At 39.0% G+C, this 13,264-nt stretch overlaps 1 protein-coding gene across 9 annotated transcripts in view; it reads left to right on the top strand.

The window, feature by feature from the left end:
* The first annotated feature begins 10,127 nt into the window (after nucleotides 1-10,127).
* Nucleotides 10,128-13,264, top strand: part of Dnajc5b (DnaJ heat shock protein family (Hsp40) member C5 beta) — a 101,270-nt gene continuing 98,133 nt past the window's right edge. For 2 of the 9 annotated variants that reach the window (XM_076932170.1, XM_076932172.1), the window contains exon 1: nucleotides 10,148-10,239. The gene's annotated coding sequence lies outside the window, so the exon portion shown is untranslated. Of the gene's footprint in view, nucleotides 10,240-13,264 lie in introns of all 9 variants that reach the window. The other 7 variants (XM_076932174.1, XM_076932177.1, XM_076932173.1 and 4 more) reach the window with 7 other exon arrangements.

The raw sequence follows: 13,264 nt of genomic DNA on the forward strand, positions 1-13,264 counted from the left end.
CTGCCAAAACTTGCTGGAGCTGAACAGAAAGCCATCGGGTATGAGTAGAGGGAAAGTTATGCTTGGGTGTCAAGCAAATACCAGAAGGATTAACTTTTCAAACTCACCTTTGAGATCAGATAGAGACACTTTGACTTTTAAAGAACAATATTCATTTTATCAGCTTGGTAAATAGCTCTCAGCCACATTGATAGTCATCTTTTGTTCAGCAGAGTTTTTTTTTTTTTTTTTTTTTTTTTTTAAACCTTGTTGGAAGTTAAATGCAAATAATTCTCTCATCTTACTTTAGTTTATTGCTTCTTCCATGGTATTTTGCTAACTTGGTCTAAAAATACTTGGTGATATGTACAAACAAACCAGAAATTCTTAACTGTGGTCTGATGAGAGCAAATAAGCAGAGTTTACAAAATAATTCAGAACTCTGAAAGAGGCAGTGTCTGAGGTGTAAATATAAATCTACAAGTAAGAAGCTAATAATCATAAGTCATCACTCATAAGGATCAGAATGAAGAATAGGAAAGGGAGACGTATCCTCCAGATTCCGAAAGCCTCGTTTAGCTGATTGCAAAATTTCTTCTGCCCACAGAGTTCCAGTGTGATGATGATTGACATTTGTTTTCCATCAGACGTGTACTAGGTGTGTATTGAGCACTCACCCTATGTAATGAATCCTTCTCAAGCACACTTCAGTTCTTGATGAGCGTCTTGTGTTGTGCTCAGTTTCAATATGAGAAAGATGAAGCACATAGCTGGCATTTGACAAGTCCAGCCACTTGCTCTCTAGGGTAAGTGGCATTAGTAATTGAACGAAAGCATCAGTACTAACTGTGGTGATTTGAATGTGAAATGGCCACTACAGATTCATCTGTGGGCTGTGGAGGTGGAGCCTCTGGAGAAAGTAGGTCACTGGGAACGGGTCTTGGGGTTTTGTAACCCAGTTCTACTTCTCTTCTGCTCTCACCGTCCTGACTATAGACAGAATGTGACCAGCACACAATGGTCCTGTTGCTATGCTGTCTGCACTATAATGGACTGTATGCCTGCAAATATGACATAAAGGAGATGAATAGATGACTCAGTAGTTAAGAACAATGGCTTCTCTTCCAGAAGACCTAGGTTCAATTTCTACTACCTACTTGACAGCTCACAAAATATGAATTAAAATAAACCCTTCTCACCCATAAGTTGATTTTTGGCAAGTGTTTGACCACAGCATCAATAAAATAACCAGTACATCAACATATTATGCATACATTTGGCTGTAATTTTACTTCAGGGCCAGTTCTTCTTTCTACTTGTTCATAAGGCCTACCTAATTTGTTATTCATTCTTGAACAAAATTTGGAGCTTATTAAAAATTTCTAACATTTAAGCAAGGGCATAGGGATGTGTGGGCACATGATAAAACTGATCAGTAGTGCTTGCCCTACAGTTAGCATGAGTGTTTCAGGGTAGAGCCATCATAAGGCCTACTTTCTTGTTCTTAACTTTTATGAGATAGTTTTGAAATTTTAAGATAGCCACTCAGATTTTCTTGCATTAGTTTGATATGAACTTATATTATGTGGGAAAACCCAAGTTATTTATTAAAGCAGTTTCAAAAGATAATAGCAATTTCATAACAGAAGAGGACTCTAAATTTGTTCATGAGTAAAGGTAATTTGCAGGAAGAAGCAGAGCTGTATTTTATTGTTTATTGTTTTCAAAAAACAATGCATAATTCCTATTAAAGTTACAACACAATTCTTCCCAGAAACTGGAAGAACAATTTTAAATTTTGTATGGAAACACACACACACACACACACACACACACACACACACACACCTCAAAACCCCAGGACAGCCAAAACAATCCCGAATAATAAAATAACTGCTAGAGGTCTCACCATCCCCAATTACTACAGAGCTGTAGTAATAAAAACAACAAAGTATTGTCATAAAAATGGACATATTGGAACTAAGTTGAAGACCCAGACACAAGGCCATGCACCTATCTATGGACATCTGACTTTTAATAAAGAAGTCAGAAATATACACTGGAAAAAGGCAGCATCTTCAACAAATAGTAGTGGTCAAACTGGATGTCTGCATGGAGAAAAGTGCAAATAGATCCACGTTTCTCACCCACACAAAGCTCAGTTTCAAATGAATCAAAGACCTCAACTTAAAACCAGATACACTGAACTTGATGTAAGAAAGTGAGGTGCTGGGCGGTGGTGGCACACACCTTTAATCCCAGCACTTGGGAGGCAGAGGCAGGCGGATTTCTGAGTTCAAGGCCAGCCTGGTCTACAGAGTGAGCTCCAGGACAGCCAGGGCTTCACAGAGAAACACTGTCTCGAGAAAAAAAAAAAAAAGAAAGAAAAAAAAAAAAGAAAAGAAAAAAAGAAAAAAAAAAGAAAGAAAGTGAGGAACATTGGCACAGGAAAGGACTTTCTGAACAGAACACCAAAACAAAGATGCCAAGAATAATGATTAATAAATGGAATCTGATGAAACTGAAAAGCTTCTCTAAGGCAAAGGATACTGTCAAAAGAACAAAATGGCAGCCTAAAGAATGGGGAAAGATCTTTATCAATTATATATCCATTAGAGAGTTAATATCTAAAGTATAAAAAGAACAGAAGCAACCTAGATATCAAGAGAACAAATAACCCAATTTCAAAATGGTGTAGAGATCTAAATATAGAATTCTTAAAAGATGAAATACAAATGGTCAAGAAACCCTTAAAGAAATGTTCTACATTCTCAGTTATCATGGAAACACAAATCAGAATTATTTTGATATTTATTTTACACCAGTGTGAATGTCTAAGAACAATAAAACAGATGACTGTTCATGCTGGCTAATATGGAGATTATGGGGCACACTCACACATGGCTGGTGTGTGTGCAAACTTGTAAAGTCCCTATGAAAATGGGTGTGGCAGTTCCTCCAGAGGCTGGGGATAGATATGCCTCAAGACCTGGTTGTACCACTCTTAGGAACATACACACAGGACTGTATATCTCACTACAGAAACATTTGCTTATCCATGTTCACTGCTTCTCTATTCATAATAGTCAGAAATTGGAAATAGCCTAGATGTCCATCAACAGGCTTTTAAAAATTAACTACATAGGCAAATGGATGGAACTAGAAAAAAAATCATTCCAAATGAAGTAACCTAGACCCCAAAAGATAAATATAGTATGTACTTGCTTATATGCGGATGTTAACTTTTAATCTTTCAATAAAGATGCTAAAGTCTGTATAACCATAGAGGTCAGGTATGGAGTAAGAGACTAGAAAGAAGAGGAAGCTCTCTCAAGGAAAGGGAAAAGGAATATATAGTTATAGAGGGACAGGGGGAAATCAAAATGGAGAGGGACAGGAATGAGAAGGATAACAGAGGGAATATAGGAGGGACAATTAAAATTAAGGACCATTTGAGGGTTATATGGAAATGTACTACAGTAGAAGCTTTTTGAAATATATACATATATGAAAGAGACCTAAATGGAGTCACTAAATAATGGAAGAGACAAAGCCCCAGCTAGACATTGCTTACCACTAAATGAAATTTCCAGTATCAGGAATAGGCTCCATCTAATTGAGTTGTTGACCAAAGGGGCCTCGTGCAAGCCTCCAAACAACTCAGGCTATTTGCCAAAGCTATTGGTTGTTCTCCACAATCTGATGGTAAGACTCTATTACTGAAGACAACACACTATATATCTCATTGAACACAGGAAAATTGAGCTGGTGCTTACCTAGAGTCTTCATCCCTGCTGACGAGTATTCATGGTTCTGGAAGGTACTGTGCATGCTACCAGGTGACAAAAGTAAACACCAACCCACCTATAAATCCAGCAGTCATACAAAGGTGACCTGCCTGCATTATTTATGCTGCTGTAATAGTGCACAGATGTTTTGGAAGTAACCACCCAATATCTGTTTGGATTTAAGGCCCACTTCATAACATAAAACCCAGGACTGACATGGCTCAGATGGCCAGGAACCAGAGACTAGATAAAACCATGACCTTAGGGAAAAACAATACTACCATTGTGCTAAAGGAACTTAGCAATTAAATAACTTCTAATGATATTCTACTGTACCCATAGAGCAGTGTCTTACTCGAAGAAATTTCCTCTGAGTCATTGGGAACTAATGCAGAGACCCACAACTGAACAATATACAGAGAGCAAAAGATCTTGTAACACTCAGTCCTAAATGGTATGTCTTCATCAAACTCCTCCCCTCAGGGGTAAGTAGACTATGCAGAAGAGGAGGCAGAAAGATTATAAGAGCCAGAGGGGACAGAAGATAACAAGAAAACAGTGTTTTTCTGGATACAATAGGACTAACACACACATGAACTCACAGAGTCTGTGACAGTATGCACAGGGCCTGCACAGGTTTGTTTGCCAATCTAGAGGCGGTGCAACTGGCAGAGCAGAACCCAAGAATGAGGTGGACTCAGGTCTCATGCAAAAGCCAACTTTATTCAGAGCATCACACAGTTTATACTCTGAGGGTTGAAAAGAGTCACATGAGTGAAGCATATAATCACATAGACAAGCCACATGTGGCAAAATCATGTTTTTCCATAGAGGCATATAAACAAATAACAATAGCCAGTTGTAATGAATAATTTGAAATGAACTCACCCGTGTCTGCTGTACCTGGAAAAAACATGAAAACACATTACAAGAACAATTCTGTGTTCTGAAGAAACTGAGGTCACAAGACTCTTGTTTTCTTGTTTTCTCACAAGCACTCAGAATTCTCACATGACTCCATTCTTGGGTGATGCTCTGATGTTCAAGCCAGGTGGGGTCCCAGCACAAATAGAGAAAAGTGGACCTGAACTCCCAAGCATAACCAAGAAGCTATCTTTTATTGATAGCTTCTTACAAAGGAAAACTTAGTTTTCTCCAATAGAGTCTCTCTGGATATACAAACCTACACTTAAGGACAGGGTCCTTTCATAGCAGGAGTCAACAAAGTAAAATCATTGTTTTTTAAATTTAGTTTTGTCTTATATTCTTTGAGTACTATTTATTTGACTGTCTTTTGATTGTACATTATGGTTTTGGATTTTGTGGGTTGGTGGTGGTGGTGGTGGTGGTGTGTGTGTTTCTTGTGTTCTTTGTTTTTCTGGTTTTTTTTGCCTGTTTTTTTTAATTTTATATTTTATTTACATTTAACATGCCATCCCCTTTCCACATTTCCCCTCCCTAGAACACCCCTGTCCCATGCCCCCCTTTCCTTTTTGCTTTTATACGATTTTTAAAAATGTTAATCAAAGGATTTATAAGTTTGGTAATGCTCAATCAGAAGCATAACCCAATACCCAACCTAGATATAAAAACTATCTTTGACTGGTGGAGACATGTGAACATCTGCCTCCATGCCCCCTCTCTCTTTCTCTCTCTCATCACCTAGCTTCTCCTCTTCTTCATCTTCTCTCCTTGTTCCATCTCTTCCTCTCAGTACTCCTTCCCACTTAGCTCCTCCTACATATCACTTTTCCTGTTAAAGTAGAACTTTTCTCTCAAAATACAATTAGAGCATGCTTATTCCTAATTGTACCAATGAGGTACAAGATAGTCCTAATACCCAGTCCATCATTCGGTTGACTAACCAGAACCTCTGTCATCTCTTCTAACTAAAACACTTACTTTTGATCCTGGCTTTTTGGCTTTAGAATGAATGTCAGCTGAAAACCATCTACTCAGATCTTTTCTCTCAAAGTAAATAGCCAGGATTGGTTATGAGACTATAGGTCTTCAACCCCATCAGAAATCCAGAATGACTGAGTTAACTGAAGTTATGGGAAGCACTAAGCATAGCTTCTAAAACTTAGCCAATTTATGGAGACCGCTGAACACCTGAAAAGCCCCTATACCATCGAACGTTGGAGCATCAAATCTTCAGCCTTCTGGCCCAAAATCATCTGACAGACCTTAGTGATGCAGGATTATTAAGGGCTGATTACTCTGTCTAGGCAGATATAATCAGTCAACTATTCTGCATGTGTGTCCTTTTCTGGACAGTAATTTGTCTGTAGATGGAGAGAGGCAATTCTTGCCTAGTGGCTGTCACCACACAACTGGAGTATCTCCAAGGATGCTCAATTTCTTCTTAGAATCCACGACAGGAAGCTGTCAGGAGCAGACAGGTCTCTAATCAAAATGAACATTAATATATAAATATTTGTAGCATCAGTTCTATGGACTTCTGATGTTCTGAAAACCAACTATCCATGTAAGGTAACCTGGACTGTTGTCTGTTCACTCCTCTCAGCTATTTCTAAATAAAATATGGAAAACACCCTAACAATAAACTCAAAACCATGAATTTGCTATAGTCCCTTAACTCATAGGTTAACCATCCCAAATCAGTTAAAAAAGTTAAAAAAGGGCTGAGTCTAGGCCCTGTATTCCTAAAGGTGTTATACAGGCACAATGCCCATGGGAGTATCAATATTCATCTCATTTTTATATTAATAAGGGGCTCGTACCAATGAAAACCTTAAATTTGAAATCAAAGTAAATTTTGTACCATTTAAGAAATTATAACTTCATCTTGATAATAATTATACAGATTTCTACCAATAGGTTATGGCTATGCAATAAGTCCTAGCTAATCCCCCCTGTTCCAACAAAACCACTACTTTTCCCTAGAAAGACAGACCATTATTAACCACATTAGTCCCCAAGCTCAGGGAATAGGGGCGCTGACTCTTCTTTAACTTCTTCAAGCTGATTAAGGGCATTGAGATTTTAGAAGAGGGGTGGGGGGAAGAGTAAGTTGATAAGCCTCTGATGCTGTGTCTTCACTGAATCCAGATGGAATTCCAGGACATCGGAGGTTTGGGCAGGTCTGCTCAGTATGCTTGATGAGTAGATACACCAAGGCTGTGTATTCTGCAATATACAATTCTCAGAACAAGTTTTAGTATCAAGAAAAAAAAATATCCCACCCCCAGGGGGCTGACATTTTTTTTTAAAGATGTTGGTTCTGACGACTTTTTTTTTTTCGCTTGTTAAAATTGGTTGTAATATTTACATTTCAGATTTTATCCCCTTACCCTTTTTCCTCCCACCACCCAGAAACCTCCTATCCCATCCCCCTCCTTATGCTTCTATGAGGCAGTGACCACACTCACCCCCCTCACTATCCCCTCCCCGCCCTCACATTCCACCCCCCCACTGTGTGTTCATTTTTTTTTTATGGGACCAAGAAACTCCTCTCCCACCTATGTCTGACAAGGCCATCCTCCCCTACATATACCTCTGGAGTCTTGGGTCCCTCCCTATGTGTTCCCAGGCTGGTAGTTTAGACCTTGGGGGGGCTCTGGTTGTTTGGTATTGTTGCTTTCCACCTGGGGTCACTAACCCTTTCTGCTCCTTCAGTCCTCTCACTAAGTTCTCCATTGGGAAACCCCTGATCATATCAGTGGTTAACTGTGAGCATCGTCCTCTGAGTGTGTTAGTCTTTGGCAGACCTCTAAGGAGACAGCTATATCATGTTCCTCACATTATGCACTTCCAGCCATCCACAACAGTGTTTAGCTTAGGTGGTTGTACATGGGGTGAATACCCAGGTGGAAAGGTCTCCTGATGGCCCCTCCTTCAGTTTCTGTTCCATGTTTTGTTTCCCTATTTACTCCCTTGAGCATTTTTGTTTCTCGTTCTAAGTAGAACTGAGACATCCCCTCTTGGTCTTCCTTCTTCATGAGCTTCATGTGGTCTGTGGGTTGAGTCTTCTCTAATCCAAGCTTTTGGGCTAACATCCGTGGAGATATGTTTGTGTAACTATCTTCTTTTGGGGTTTTTGGAAGATTACTTTCTTGCTTTTTCTAGGTTGTAGTTTCCCTCCTTGTGTTGGAGTTTTCCACCAATTATTCTTTGAAGTGCTGGATTTGTGTTGAGATACTGTGTAAATTTGGATTTGTCATGGAATATTTTGGTTTCTCCATCAATAATGATTGATAGTTTTGCTGGGTATAGTAGTCTGGGCTGGCATTTGTGTTCTCTTAGGGTCTGTATGATATTGGTTCAGGATCTTCTGGCTTTTATGGTCTCTGGTGAGAAGTCTGGTGCAATTCTTATAGGTCTGCCTTTATATGTTACTTTGCCTTTTTCCCTTACTGCTTTTAGTATTTTTTCTTTGTTTTGTACATTTGATGTTTTGACTATTATATGGCGGGAAGTATTTCTTTTCTGGTCTAAACTATTTGAAGTTCTGTAGGCTTCTTGTATATTTATGGACATCTCTTTCTTTAGGTTAGGGAAGTTTTCCTCTATAATTTTGTTGAGGATATTTACTGGTCCTTTAAGTTGGGAATCTTCCCCCTCATCTATACCTATTATCCTTAGGTTTGGCCTTCTCATTGTGTCTTGGATTTCTTGTATATTTTGGGTTAGTAGTTTTTTGTATTTTGCATTTTCTTTGACAGTTGTGTCAATGTTTTCCATGGTATCTTCTGCACATGAGATTCTCTCTTCCATCTCTTGTATTCTGTTGGTGATACTTGTGTCTATGACTCCTGATCTTTTTTTTTTTTTTAGGTTTTCTATCTCCAGGGTATTGTCCCTTTGTGATTTCTTTATTGTTTCTACTTCCAGTTTTAGATCCTGCATGGTTCTGTTTAATTCCTTTTCCCGTTTGGTTGCATTTTCTTGCAATTCCTTAAGGGATTTTTGTGTTTCCTCTTTAAGGGTTTCTATCTGTCTACCAGTGCTCTCCTTAAGTTCTTTGAGAGTGTTATTTATGTCTTTCTTAAAGCCCTCTATCGTCATCATGAGAAGTGATTTTAATTCTGATTCCTGCTTTTCTGGTGTGATGGGGTGTTCAGGGCTTGCTCTGATGGGGGAGCTGGGTTCTGATGATGCCATGTAACTTTGGTTTCTGTTGCTTACGTTCTTGCTCTTGCCTTTTGCCATCTGGTTAACTCTAGTGCTGCCTGTACTTGCTGTCTCTGACTGAAGCCTGTCTTTCCAGTTATCTAGCTTGTGTCTGATCTCCTAGGGGTCCAAATGTCTCTGTGATCTTTTCCAGCTGCACTGATTACAGTGGTACCTCTAGGATGCCTCAGGATATGGTGCCTCCAAGGTAGTAGTCCAGCTAGGTGTCTGCTGTTCTGGGTGCAGTGTCTCCTCTAGAATATCTTAGATATTCTATATGTTGTCTGATATGATATGTTGTCTGACGCTCTGAGTTCAGTTGTTCCTCTGTGGCTCTGGGTTGAGTGGACCTTCCAGTATGTCTCAGGTGGAATCCGGGGTCCACACAACAGCAGACCTGGCAGACGTCTGATCCAGGCCTCAGATCTGAGAACTAGTTTCTAAGACACTGTCCAAGTTAGAGCGCCTGGGATCCCTGCTTCCTCTGGGTTCTTGGAGGTTGGGGGCAGAGCTGCCACCCAAGATCTGCTCAGTGCTCTGGCCCAGACCAGAAGGGACCAGTGTTCTGGGACGGGAGTGACTTCCTGGGTCCTTTTGGTTCCCAGTTACTCCCTGTTTAGGGCGGGCCCTGCTGTCTGCTTACCTAAGATACTGCCTGAGTTAGAGCGCCTGGGATCCCTGCTTCCTCTGGGTTCTTGGAGGTTGGGGGCAGAGCTCTTTTTGCCTGTTTTTTAAAGAGAAAGAGAAGACAATATGAATTTGGATGGGTGGGGAGGTAGAGAAAATCTGGAAGGAGATGTGCTGTGTTGACTTGGAGTACTGTGAGCAAATGTTCAGGTGTAGTATAGCTGAGCCATACTGGTTTTTATAGTGACTGGACTAGTTCACACTTCTAATAGCAGGATATGAGTTTCATATAATTTCAGGATATTTCAGTTCATATAGTTCCCAGAATTCATTATTTATTTTCTCAACGAATGCCATTCTGACTTGCCATTCTGAACTTCACTCTCAATTTAATTTTAACTTGCATTTTTTGATGACTTGTTTTTGGGGATTGGTTTTAATGCTTTGAATTAATCTAGCCCCCAAAATAGGGAATCTGTATGTCCAAATGTTGAAGGTCCTTGTCCCCAATTGATTTTTGACTGATCAATAAAAAGCCAATGACCAGTGGCAGGGCATGGAGACTGAGGCGGGACCTTTATATTTGCCTGGGCTAGAAACTGAGAGAAAAGAAGAAGAGAGAGAATCACCATGACTCGGGGAGGGGGGGTGGGAGGAGGATAGGACCTAAGAACTGCAGGAGAGAAAGCCAACCAGCCATGAAAGAATTCAGGTAAGTGGCCGGATTGGGCCTGAGGTAGCAGGGGAAGGTTTAGGAGGGACCAGCCTTTGAGCTAGTCACGTGTCAAAAATTAACTGACGCGTGTGTGTGTGTGTGTGTGTGTGCGTGTGTGTGTGTGTGTGTGTGTGTGTGTGTGTGTTTCATTCTCAAATCCAAAGAACTCCTGGGTGGGTGGCTGGGAACACCAGGAGCCAAAGTGGTGTCACTACAACTTGTGAGGTTGAACATTTTTAAAATGTTTATTGGTTTCTTCTTTTGAGATTTTTTTTTCATTTCATTTTCTCATTTATTGATGGGGCTACTTGGTTTCTTAGTTTTTTTTTAGTTCTTTGACTATTGTAGAAATCAATCCTTGTTCAGATGTACAGTTAGCAAAGAACTTCTCTCATGTTGTTGGTTGTGTCTTTGGTTGATTAACTGTTTCCTTTGCTGTGTAGGTTTTAATTGTACAAGGTCCCATTTATTGATTGTTGGCACAATCTCCTGAGTCACTGGATTTCTGTTTAGAAAGTGCTTGTCTGTGCTTATTTCTTAAAGTACTCCCCCACTTTTCTAAGAGGTTCATATTTTAAGGTCTCTGATACATTTGAAGTTGATTTTTTTAATGCAGGATGAGAGATAAAGATCTAGTTTCATTTGTGCATTTATACATGTAGGTAGTTTCCCACCACCATTTGTTGAAGAGGCTGTCTTTTCTCCAGTGTATTTTTGCCATCTTTGCTAAAAAGAATCAGACCATGTGAATTTACGTCTATTCTATTCTATTCTATTCTATTCTATTCTATTCTATTCTATTCTATTCTATTCTATTCTATTTCATTCTATCCTATCAAGTTGCATGTCTTTTTTGTGCCAGTACCATATTGGTTTTGTTACTGTGGCTCTGTAGTATAAGTTGCAATCAGATATGGTGATAGACACCATAAGAACGTTTGCCTCAGTATTGCTTTATCAGGGGTATTTTATTTTTATATGAATTAAGATGTTTTTCTATATCTGTGAAGAATGGCTTTGGGCTTTTGATGGGGATTGGATTGACCCTGTAGATTTTTTCTTTTAAATAGCAAAGCCACCCATACAATGTTGGCTCTTTCAACCCATGAACATTAAGAGGACTTTCCATCCTCTGATGTTTCCCTCCAATTTCTTTCTTCAGAGTTTTAAAGTTTTTATTGTAGACGCCTTTCATTTTCTTAATCAGCTTTATTCCTGCATTTAATTAAAAGCAATTGAGATGTGATTTATGTGGCTTATTTCTGGGCACCATCAATGATGACTACATTCAGTTTCTCATATGCAATGGTTCAACTCATCGTATGCCATGCATGAAGCAGGACTAAAGAGCAGCATCTTCTGCCTCCTATGAATACAGCTACAAAGGCTTACGAATGCTATTCGATAAGGCCAGCTCCTCCCATCCCAGCAAAAATTGTTGTTTTCTAGTTTCTTGGACTCTAAAAAAATAATATCTGACCTCAAATTTCTTAAATTTGTTCATTAAAAAACTATTCTACTGATTTTTTAAAAATAAAAATGCTGGTACAGCAAAGGTAAAAGGATAGGTTGGTACAGGAGACAAGCCTCACCCTCACTGTTTGTGGAGTGGATACTATGCAGACAATGGTTCCTTCATTTCTATTAGTGATTCCTTATTCAGAGAGGTGGAGGTGATGCAGGGAAGTCAACAATGACTGTAAGAAAAGGCTTTGAGTATCTTTGCTCTACTGGATTTGACATCCTGGCCTTTAGTGATTCCCTTTTCCTACCATTAAGGAGAAGTTGCCTTAGGTTACTTTGCAAAGTGAGAGCTCTGGTTCCAAGATGAGAGTGTCATGGGACAGTTCTCATTCTATACCTCATTCTATATACCATGACTGCTGCCTAGGAGTAGGATGTACATGTTCTGTTATTGCAGATTTTTGATAATTTGTCACATAGAATTGCCACAGCAAGAGATGATTAAGACAGCTAAGAAATGGTTTCAAGGAGCTGAAGTTGAGCAGACAGGTAGAGGACAAAGTCAAGTGTCCTCTGGATAATGATTTGCTTTATCTACAAGTGAAATTAGAGTACTTCAAACGATACTCCCGTGACTACAGTCTGACACCCTTTATGCTACATTTGATATCTAGTTTTAATATTTAGTGGCAGTATTAAAACCTGGGCAGTAATTATAGTCCTAGACAGGGCCCAGTAATGAAAAAACTCCTTGGGAATATGACTGAGATCTATAAAGCAGTAAGTGTTGGAATGTTTTATGTTCTAGAGAAATATATTTACGAAAAGTATACATTTTAATGACACACTAATAACTGTGTTTTTCTGATAAAAACTTGAAGGCAATGGCGGAAGTTGCCACTTGAAACAAAGACTAACCTCCATCCTTCTAGGACAAAATTCAAGTTTCTCATTTGTCTTTGGAACATTAATTCTGGACCTGTTTACAGAACTTGATAGAAGTAAAGCTGCCTTTATAGCAAAATTGTTTGAATCTGCCAGCAATGGCTTTATTAATAGTAGCACTGGTATTTACATGTTTCATGTTTAACACAAGCCTTATATTTAATTTAATGCTAAGAAATATATGATAAACTAAAATATCAAGATAAAAATGATTCAGACTTATTCATCAAGTTAGTTTAAATGGGACTTAGTCTGTATTCAGTGACTGCAAACCACTTTAAACAGGTCTAACTTGTTTGAGACATTTTTGTGAAAAGATTTATTTCTCACTTTTCTAACACTTCCTGGGAACAGTCATGCAGCAGTTCTACTTTACATAACTATCAGAAAGGTACATTTAATTTGACGTTCATGTGAGATATAATTACCCACTTTTCTTCCTGTATAACACGTACCTCAGAGACAGGATGACAGGCCAAGAAGTACTTGATATACAACCTGTCATTAATAGCAAGCACACACTTTTGAAAGCATTTCACAATAACACCTATTCAAAAAAATCATTTTTTGATTCTTCAACTATTTTATGAACACCTCAGAAAAGACTGCCTAT

Source organism: Arvicanthis niloticus, chromosome 4 (genome assembly GCF_011762505.2).
Source record: "Arvicanthis niloticus isolate mArvNil1 chromosome 4, mArvNil1.pat.X, whole genome shotgun sequence".
In the NCBI taxonomy this organism is placed as follows: domain Eukaryota; kingdom Metazoa; phylum Chordata; class Mammalia; order Rodentia; family Muridae; genus Arvicanthis; species Arvicanthis niloticus.